The 10,781-nt window shown below is 34.1% G+C and overlaps 2 pseudogenes; one reads left to right on the forward strand and one right to left on the reverse strand.

Annotated features, from left to right (window-relative positions):
• Positions 1–603: 603 nt before the first annotated feature.
• LOC100724822 (olfactory receptor 52A1-like) lies at positions 604–1,635 on the reverse strand (annotated as a pseudogene).
• A 1,463-nt stretch (positions 1,636–3,098) lies between these two features.
• On the forward strand, positions 3,099–3,793 carry LOC100724545 (protein FRG1-like; annotated as a pseudogene).
• Positions 3,794–10,781: the final 6,988 nt, after the last annotated feature.

Below are 10,781 nucleotides of genomic sequence, written 5' to 3' on the forward strand. Positions count from 1 at the left end.
TACAACTGTAAATAATACATAGTTATTTCAAATACACGTAAGGGAAATGTTATAATTCAGCAAAAGGCAGATCCTAATATAATGAAGATATAAATACATCCGAAAGTATTCCCTTAAAGCAATGAACTTAAATTTAAATTAACAATAATATTTACCAAAAACCTTAAGCATTTTCAAATATGGTACCACATATCTCGGTACTTCATGAGATAGATCAGATTTCATAAGGAACACTGACCTCAGTTTTAATTAAACAAGAATGAAAACTAGCAAAAAAATGAGGTGTGGCAAAATCAGTCCTTAAAGTTAATTGATAAATGAAAATATACATAGTCCAAAATTAGTTTAAAAATTAATACAAAGTATTTAAGTCAGCTTGTAGAAATATAATAAATCAATTAACAAAAAGTAAAGAATAAATAAAGAATTCTGACTCATTAGGTATTGATACTAGTCTCTTTATAGCCATGAAGTGACAAATTTGTAAATAAATGTTCTTATATTCCAGAATTTTGACACAAAATAGCATAGCACATACCCTCCATAATGTTACAGTCCTTAAAAATAATATGGTCTTCTATTTGATCAAGAATATTCAATAGATCACTGCAGGGACCCATGACCCAAAAGAAAAATCTGGGCCACACGCTTACGAATTACCATATTTTTTACCCCATAGACAATAAGGTTGAGAGCAGGTGGCAGCAGGAAGTAGATGGTAGACAGAAGAATGTGCATTGAAGAAACAACATGTCCAAAATGATGACTAAAGAAGGAAAACAAGGCAAGAATATTAAATTCAAGTAAAACAAAAACATGAGCTGTGCCTTTGTTAAATGCTGTGAGCCATGCTTCCTTCTGGTGGAGACGAAAAACAGGCTGAAAAATCAAGGTATAAGATACGAGGATAAAAATCATGCCAAACCCCAGAATTCTGAATCCCACAAAAAGATCGCATATCTTGTTGACTCGGAAGTCTTCTGCAGCCAGCTTGACCACAGCCATGTGCTCACAGTAGCAGTGGGCGATGCGCACAGAGTGGAACACATGCCTCCTTTTGATGAGAATGAGAAGCAGACCAACCAGCAGGACAGCTCAGATCACCACCACTCCCACCATACACCCCAGGATGGAAGGTGTGAGGATGGACATGTGTCTCAGAGGGTCACAGATGGTAATGTAGCGGTCAAAGGCCATGGCCGACAGAATTCTATACTCTATGCACTGCAAAGTTTGGATAAAGAACAGCTGGGCTAGGCAAGCATCAAAGGCCATAGAACAAGACTGGAACTAGAAGATGGCAACCATCTTGGGAACAATGGCTGCATGGAGTCCAATGTCAGTGGTTGCTAGCACAGCCAGGAAGATGTACATAGGCTGGTGCAGGCTGTGTTCTGGAGGGATGATGATCAGTAAAATGATGTTTCCCAAAAGTGGCACTATGTACACAGCCCAGAAAAAGAACCCAATCCAAAACTGTATGTGCTCTAGTGCTAGAATGCCAATTAAGTTTACAATTTTCAGATTCACATATGACATAGTCATAGATTTTATAAAGGTTAGTGTTTTGTCTTTCTGTAGTTGATTGTGATGCCTGTAGAAAAAGAATATGAATGGACGATGACAAGGTCTCATTCTTTAGTGTCATGCAATTGTTTTCTTTGTTTCCATGAACTACATTGTGTACAGTGCACTGCTTGCTGTGTTAGTTGGATCATAGTCTCATGAAGTCTTACAATACATGTTGTGATAGAAGAAGGCAAAATTTTGGCAGTACCAGAATCATCTCTCTTGGCTTTCTCTTTCTCTCTGTGTCCCTGTTTCTGTCTGTCTCTCTCTCTTCCCTCTCTATGTCTCTCTTTGTGTCTCTGTCTTTGTCTTTCTCTCTGTGTCTCCATGTCACTGTGTCTCTTTCTCTCTGTATCTCCAGTCCTCCAAGTGAGCTTCATTTTGAGGTCTTTTTAGATGTCTCATTAAATTAATGAGTTACCCAAGCATGCTTCTGTCTCATCCTCCCATGTAATCACACTAGGCTCCCATTTGACTCTTGTTAAAGTCTCTGACAGTACTGATATTTACATCTTGTGTGACTTCTAGATCAATGTATCTAGAATACTCCCTTTAGATGTGGCACCTCTTTCCCATTCTGGAGAAAAACACACTTTGTCACACTTAGCAGTTTTTATGTGAGTCTTGATGACTCACAATGTAATACCACTCAGCCTCCCTGTTTACGCACGCTTCTCCTGCAAGCACTTTTATATTCTCCAAAGGAATTTGATAGAGAAGAACTTGTTCATCTTATTTATTCACTCACTCTTTGGTCAGAATATGTATAATCCTCTATTTTCAAATCACGTAGTATCACTTTCAGAGGAGACTGAAAGAACATAGCTTTCCAGTAGACAGCTATGAGAGCTGGCTCTCAGTGTGAATTTTGGGCCTTTGAGTAGTTATGCTGAGTACAATAAGATAATGTAGAAGACATAGCTGTTTCCACCTGAATTTATGAATTAGAAAAGAATACAGAGATAAAATTGATGAAAAATGGACAATTTAAGGAAGTACAGTGTACAATCAAATGCAGACACTGGCTAGTTTGTACTTATCACGAGGGTCACTATACTCTTTGAGCTTGGGCTCTGTGGCACATCTTAGCTTGCATCCTGGTGCTCCTACTTTCTGTATGTAATTATTGTATACTATGAGCAATGATCTATCATTTGCATATTGAAGACTCTTTGAATAGAATATCCATGTTCTTTTTAGAGCAATGTAAATTCATTCAACAGAGCATTTTTCCCTTTAGTCTCCATTTTGTTTGTCATTCTACAATTCTTCGAACCATTTATAACTTTTCTTCAATATCTCTCTCACCTAACACTGATTCCAGTGTCTCCAGTAAAGAAATTTCTTCTGGAAGAAGTAGAATTGGGGCTGTGGGGGCTCCTGTTATCTGAAACAGGGGGAATCTCTTGCTCTTGTGGAGTGCTTCCTTCAAATTCACATTTGTTTCTTCCCCACCAACGTTTTGCTCTACTCTAGATATTTTTATCCTCAGCCAGCTGCCACCTTTGTTTAGAAATTTCATCAGAATCATGGCTGAATATTCATACATAAAGTCCACCAAACATATGCTCAAGGGAATAAAAGCCAAAAGTAAGAAGAAAAACAGAGAGGGGGGGGGGAAGAGGTTGAAAAACTCAACATGATACTGTTGAAATACTGCAGACAGTAGCCAACAGCAGTGATTTCAGCAACTATCGCCATTGAAATGAAAAAAGAAACGTATATCCAAGCACTTGACAAAGGTCTTTTTAAACTGGCAGCACCCATAGAGAAGTTGATGAAAGTCTTAGTCCTCCAGAGAAGTTTACTGCTGCCAAACTGTCTGATTCTAGAACTTCCCTGAAATCTGGCTATGGAAATATCTCGATATCAATTCAGATAGACTTCTTGTTGGACATTCAGATGCCTTTGAACCAAGCAATCAGCGGGAGCAAGAGTTTCAAGATGGGAAAATGGCCTTATTGACCTCAAATAGTTGCTTTATTAGATGCAATGAAACAGGCGATAAAAAAGCAAAAATGGAAAACAGCAAGAGAAGAAGTGATAAAGATTAGAACCTGTGCTGAAAGTGAAACCAAGAAAAAGATGACCCCCCAGAAGACGAAGGAAAGCAAAACAGTGTGGAATCAACCATGTAAAAGAATTTCAGAAATTCCAAGATTATGAATTCGAAATCAGCGAAGAAGACAGTAAAATTCTTTAAAAGGCATGGAAAGGTGGATGATTCACATCTGACAGGAGAGACAAGATGAAAGATATTGCAAATGACCAGGAATTTTGTTTCTATATAATCTTTCTTTTCATAAAATATCAGTGATGGTGCTTTATACAAAAAAAAGAAAAAAAAATATTTCTGCTAATTTGGTCATAGCTCTTCAGCCTAGAAAAAAGATAAAACAACACTGTACCAATAGTGGTGAAAACCTCTGTTTCTCTTTTTCTCTAGATGGAAATTTCTTGAAAAGTGTCTGGCAAGCTCTAGATTCATTTTTACATAAAGTACATTTTTATTGATATAAAGGACACTTTTAAGAATTTAACAACCTAAAAACGTTCTGTGTAATGATTCTTATATGAAGAAAAGCGAAGCAGGACCACTGAATTTTTTTTTTGTTGTTGTTGTTGTTACAGTAATACAATAAACTATGGTCAAAACAATCATAAACATGGGTTAAGGAATAAATATTGTTAAAAAAAACATTTTCTTTGATACTTAGATACATTTGGATTGTAGCATGGGAGAAATAGTGAAGTAGGTAGAAAATGTTTATAATATTTATGATGTGATTTTTGAGAAATGATAGAAACTGAAAAGGAAATATATATCTTAAGCTAAAATGTTATTCAGTAATTCCTAACAGTTTAAAGCTAAATTGATATCGTGCTACCTATGAAATATTTTATAATACCTTTACTGATTACTTGCCTGTTGTTTAACAATTATTTAAAGTTTAAAGTCATTAATTAAAAATCAGAAAGATGGCAAGAACTATTTATTGACATTCATTTACCATTTTTTATATATAATCCTTATAAAGGGCCTATTCATCTGCATTATAAAGACACTGCCCTCACTTACACCAATATTGTATTTTATAGGACAAGGTCCACAATGATTTATATACTTAATGCATGTGATGCTTTGGATAACCTGATATGTAAACTTATGAAAATTTTGATATTTTCCCCAAATAGAAACAGGCTGTGGAATTTTAGGGTAAGGAAAAAAAATAACTACTGAAAAATGAAAACTTGATGATAGAAATGAAGAGTAGTCCATGTGACCGGGTATTCCAGGGCAAATAGATTTCCTCCAGCATTTTTACATCTAAGATTGCCACTTTTTCCAAGCACTCATGAAAAGATTAAAGTTGAATTAAGAATGTGACATAATAGTTTCAATAATTTTTTGCAAATAAAAATAGTTGAATTGCTTAAGAAAAAGTTCTGTAATAATTATTTGTCTTTTTTTTTTTTTTTGGTTCAGGGAATATTGAAATTGAATGGTTTAACTTAAAAGTGGTTTCCTTAAAGTCATTTTTTTAAGGAACAAGAAGTTATAAGCTTGTTGATCTTGGTTTTTAAAAATTATCTGATATCATAGAATGAGTTGTCTTATTCCTACTGGTAGCTAGAAAAAGAAAACAAAAACAAAAACAAAAACAAAACAAAACAAAAAAACTATGGCTTTTAAAAATGAAACAATAAGAAACGAGGAGCCCAGTGCACGTTTTGCCTGGAGCAGGAAAGGATGCTCTGCTGGATAAATAGATCAGACACTAAGTCCTTCAAAAAATATGACTCTCTTGTCTTTCCCCTGCTATCTATACAACTCTAACATCCCCTGTATTTACAGAGAAAGTAAGAATAGGTTGCCTCTATATTACCTCTTTTTTACTTTCAAAAACATCGTGATATTAATTGGAATTCTATCAACTAGGATTTAAAGAGCTGGAGTAGAAACTTGCCTGTACTATCAACTGTCGTATCTAGTGTACTCTGGACTCCGGGAAAGGCAAACATGCAAACATGCCTGACCAGGACACGGGGGGTGCAGCGCTCGGAAAGGAAAACAGGAGAGACACGGCACTTTTACTGCCTGCACCGCGTTGCACTGCACTACACGCACAATCTTTATTTTAAGATTCCTATATAGTAAACCGGATCAGTTCACAGAGCCCAGACAATTAAGTAGTGAAAAGGCATTCTTTGTGACAAGCTACAATGTGACAGACTACAATGTTTATTCTAAACTATCTAAGTGAAGTAAATAACCACAACCAGTTCTCCTAACCCCTCTAGCCCAGGAAGAAATTCATTAGCCCAAGAATGTTGTTAATTTTGTCTGCTGTTAATGTCACAAAGGGTGACCAGCCACTTCCTCAAGACTTCTGCAAAACAAAGCCAGCTCACACAGTATGGTTTCCAGAGGGTGAGAGATCCCACTGAGAACAGGCATTCCTGTCCTACCTCTGTCTCGCATACCAGGGGCTATTGTATATTGCAGGTCTGAGGGGGTTGGGGCCTTCAAAGTGACACCTCATCCCCCACAATCAACTACCTGGCAACCTGAGATACAGGAAGATATTAACTAAATACCTATAAAATAGTGGAAGTTTAGCCTCCCTTATTTATCCCCTCATAATTTTGTTTTTCAGTACTGGGGATGGAACCCATGGCCTTTCCAGTGACTATATCTATTTCTATTTGGAGACATAGTCTTTCTTCTATGTTGCTAACTAGCCCTGGTGAAGGTTGAATTTGTGATTTTCCCAGTGTGCTGAAATGACAGACATGTACCACCATGACTGGTTACTTCTTCTTTGATTAAAAAAAAAAAAAGAAAAAAAAAACAGTTATAAATATAGGGAAAAGTATTGTTAAAGAATTCATTGAGTAAAGCTAGATTTAAAATCCCTTTTCTATTATTTTTTCCTAAAACACCTTCCATCAATGCAGTTACACAGTTTAGAAACAGAAAGTTACCTGGGGACCTGAGCACTGACCTGGTGCATGAACAGATTGGTTGTTTCAATTTATTTTCACTCAAAATTCTCAGTGCATGCATATATCAATATCACTACTGTATATAAAGGTTGGGCTGATCCCATAGCCTCAGTATCTTTTCGATGTCCCTAGTGTCTCATTCTCCTGAACACAGGGTTTTTTACTGGGAGATCTGAGCGCTGTAAAACAGAGCAGGTTTCCAATTTTCACAAGAAAGGAGTTTCCCAGGTTAAGAATTAGGAACTACCTGGTCTTCAGTCACACTCAGAGCAAGCCCTTTCTGAATGTTACTAAAAGTGGGAATGAATTAATTTAAAGGAGAAAGCAAGAAGAGGAAAAAGAAAAATGTATTTATATACAAGATACTTACACTAGTCATATAGCCAGTTTTTCTTAGTTCATTGAACAGAAAGGCTTGTATTCATATTGTTTGGACAAGACATCATGCCTATATTTTATACTCTGAAAAACTACTACCAAGAACAATACACAATGTATTAATTATTGTAAATCTCCTAGTAACCTGTTTTTAAGCTCTGTTATATTTTTATTTTAAAATAAATATATGATTTTTGGTAATAGAGCAATGAAAATAAATACTTATTCTGAAAATTGTCATATGAAAAAGTATGAATGAACAAAGAAAGAGAGATTCTTATGAATACTAATGTTGCTAATAGTATTACTGCTAAATAATAAATGTTACCCTGATTCCAAAAATTTTAGGTTTATTTATTTTTCTATCATGCCACGGTCTGAAGGACAACTGCTTTCCACCTATTAGACAATCTTGCTTCCACTGAGAAGGAACCCACCTCCCAATTTTACTTCTGAATAAAATTTAAATGCGTTGTTTTCAGGGACAAGTTTTCTTAAACTCACCAGGTTTTTGTCAGATCACTACCATTAGTTCTTAGGTTACCAAAATTTACTTGACTCAGAGAGAAGAGAATAAAATATTTTCAAGTATTATCTATGGTCTTCTTGATTGCATTTTCTTTTTTTCTTCTCAAATTATTCAGAAATTTATTAGTGTTAGGGATTTTTTTAATCCATTTCACTTAGGCCCTCAAACTCAAGTCTCGTCAGTCACCTACACTTTCTGGGAACTACTCATCTCTCTCATTTATACCATATGTATACACAAATGTGATTAACAAAATATTGTCTCTCCTTCCCAAAACATTCTAGAGGCTTCCGATTTAACCTATTGTGTAATTAAATTCCAGTGGTAACTTTTAGATCAATATTATTTTCTCACATATTATATTAATATATTTTCATCTTTCTCTCGAATCAAATTTTTCATACAAAAAAGCCCGTATAGCTACTTTTTGGCCAGTGGTTCCACTGTTTGCTCTTTGCTCAAAGGAAACAAGCTTGTGAGTCTGCAAAAAGATGTGTTTTAAGTGTAGAGCAGTTTTTGAAAACTAACAGTAAAATGGAATTATATTATGTATGCATTTTAGATATGTAAATATACATATTTGTATATATATGTATATATGTGTAAACATGTATGTGTACATGATAAATATATAAAATAACTTGGTTCATGAGTGATTCTTTTCACCAAAAATTTGGATCACTATCTGAAGCATCCAGAAAAGTTTTGCTTCCCTTTACAAACTCCATATTGGACAATGATCAAGACTGCACCATCTTCCCCAGAATCATGGAACAAACGAATGATTTAAGTTCATGACCTGAGATTTTTTATATATATATATATATATATATATATATATATATATATATAGTTAGCATTGTTACTATTTTTAATATGTCATTAACTTATTCTATATAGAAAAGACAACCTTTGCAAGGCTATTGACCATTAACAGAGATTCAAGGTAGTCATATATTCATTTTATTAAAATTGATGTGTAATTTGTTTATTGTATGAGTTTAATAGGAAAATGTTGTAGAAAGGAAGCAGATTGAACAGTAATTATAATTACTTAAGCTAGAGACATTGTGCACATTTCCTTGGATCAAAGGATATATCAGAATTCATTCCTTTTTCCTTCTATCACTTTAAAACTTTTCTGTACTTTCTAGTTATAATTCATGTACAGAGTCCATTTAGTGATCTCCAAAAATTCTGTGTCTACATATAAAGCCATACATTGCTTTGACTAAAGGCATTATCTGTGTCTGGGTTGATGTCATTAAAACAGTAACTTTTTATAAATGGTGAGGGAGCCATGAGGGCAGGAAGAAGTCAAATGGTTGATAGTGTGCTTTAGAAGCAAGTTAAGTTTCCTGATGTCAGACATATTCCCTGGTCAAACCTACAGAATGGCCTGCTTTGTTTGAAAGGCTATTTCATGAATACATTCTGTATATTACAGTGGACACTCTTTTATGGTTCAGGTATTTGAAGTATTATTTTTTCATTTCTTTTCCCTATAAACTTGGAAAGAGTTGAATTTAAAAATTGTGTATTTGATATATGCACATGCGTGAGTGCACACATGCGCGCGCACACACACACATAGAAATAGAGAAGTGTTTTTCTCTCATTTGTGCAATTATTACTTCCATTTAGATATTTGTTGTATGTAAGTCATTTCTCTTTCTGTTTTTCCAGTTGGAATGAAATTTGTCCTCATTAAAAGTGTATACACTAGAAGAAATTAGCAGAAATTAATGTGTACACTAGGGAAGAAAACTTCCATTGCAATGGAAACAAATGAGTTTCAATCCTCTCACAAAATCCCAAATTTGAAAACAAAGCTGAGATTTTTCTTATTCCATATTGAATGCCTGTGATCAGAAATTCAGACAATAAGAAACTTTTATGACGCTGTGGATTGGGAGAGGACATTTCTGTAATTTTTGCTGTGATTGTAAACTAGTACAATCACTTGGAAATTAATATGAAATAAAATCTAAAAACAGAAATTTCATTTGACCCAGATTCATTTCTTAAGGTGTCTCCCCAAAGACCTTCTTAATGTATCACATTGATAGAAACAGAATTCAAAATACTGCTTTTTGGAATCAGCCTGTCTACCTAAAAGCAGATGAATGACTAAAGGAATAGATACATAGATAGACAGAAAGATAGCTAGATAGATAGATGACAGATAGATACTGAAAGAGAGATTACTAAGGATAAATAAGTATAAAGTTGAGCCATTAATAGGGAAATAGATACAAGTTGAGATCATATGGTTATATTAAATAAGAAAGTTAAAAATTAAGTGTTTTTTTCTTACGAGAAAATTACAAAATGTAAGTATTTTAAACAGCAAAATAAAAGAGAGATAACAGAAAACGTGAAGTAGATCTTGAGGTATTTGGAAAGGGATTGAGGGATGGGAGTAGAAGGGCCTCCTACTCCCTAGAGGGGAGGGGAAGACACAAATGTTTAAGATGCCATATGTAAATCATTACTTATTCAAATGAGCATGATTATTATGTCTCACAGTCATATGCCAATAAAAGTTTAAATATTAAAAACAGGTGACTTGACTCAGAGAGCAACACCGTGTCTCTGTTACTGCACATTTTAGTAGATTTGATAACTAAATTTTATCATATGTCAAAATTTCATTTGATACTGTGAGAAAATATTTGATCAATTTTCAAATGCCACAAATAACCATTTATTTTTGACCTAAGCACTTCTTGTGATTATAGTATATAATTTGCATGGTCTTAAATTCTCTCAATCTTTGTAAAGAAAAATAATATATAATTTTCATTTCATATAATACCTGCCTCTAGATTTGGTGCCAGTAAAGAGCTGGCAACAAGGAATAAGTTTGGAAGACAGAAAAGAGGAATGAATAACACATGGTACCTATGAATCTGTGTGAAGGCATGCATTATCACATAAAAAAAGGATTGCTGGCCAATAGTTGAATATCAGAATTAGAAAATAAGACTCATAGGTGAAAACTTAAAGAACTATGTCACAAAAATATTTCTGTTTACCAAACAAATATTGTTTACTATTGTTATAAAGACATCATTGTCAAAGGAAAAATTACATTAAGGAACATGGGGTATGAATATATATATATATATATATATATATATATATATATATGTATTTTTTTTTTTTATTTTAAGTCTAAAGTAATTTTGTATGTGCACTTACCAAAGTCACTTTAGGCCATCAGAGAAGTATGTAAGTCAAAGAACAGTCTCAACTAATTTGGATTTTTTTTTTAGTGAATTTGAGTTACTTTTTT

This window comes from Cavia porcellus, unplaced genomic scaffold (assembly GCF_034190915.1).
Source record: "Cavia porcellus strain 051 isolate PalLab524CR breed Dunkin Hartley unplaced genomic scaffold, mCavPor4.1 scaffold_9, whole genome shotgun sequence".
Classification (NCBI taxonomy): Eukaryota; Metazoa; Chordata; class Mammalia; order Rodentia; family Caviidae; genus Cavia; species Cavia porcellus.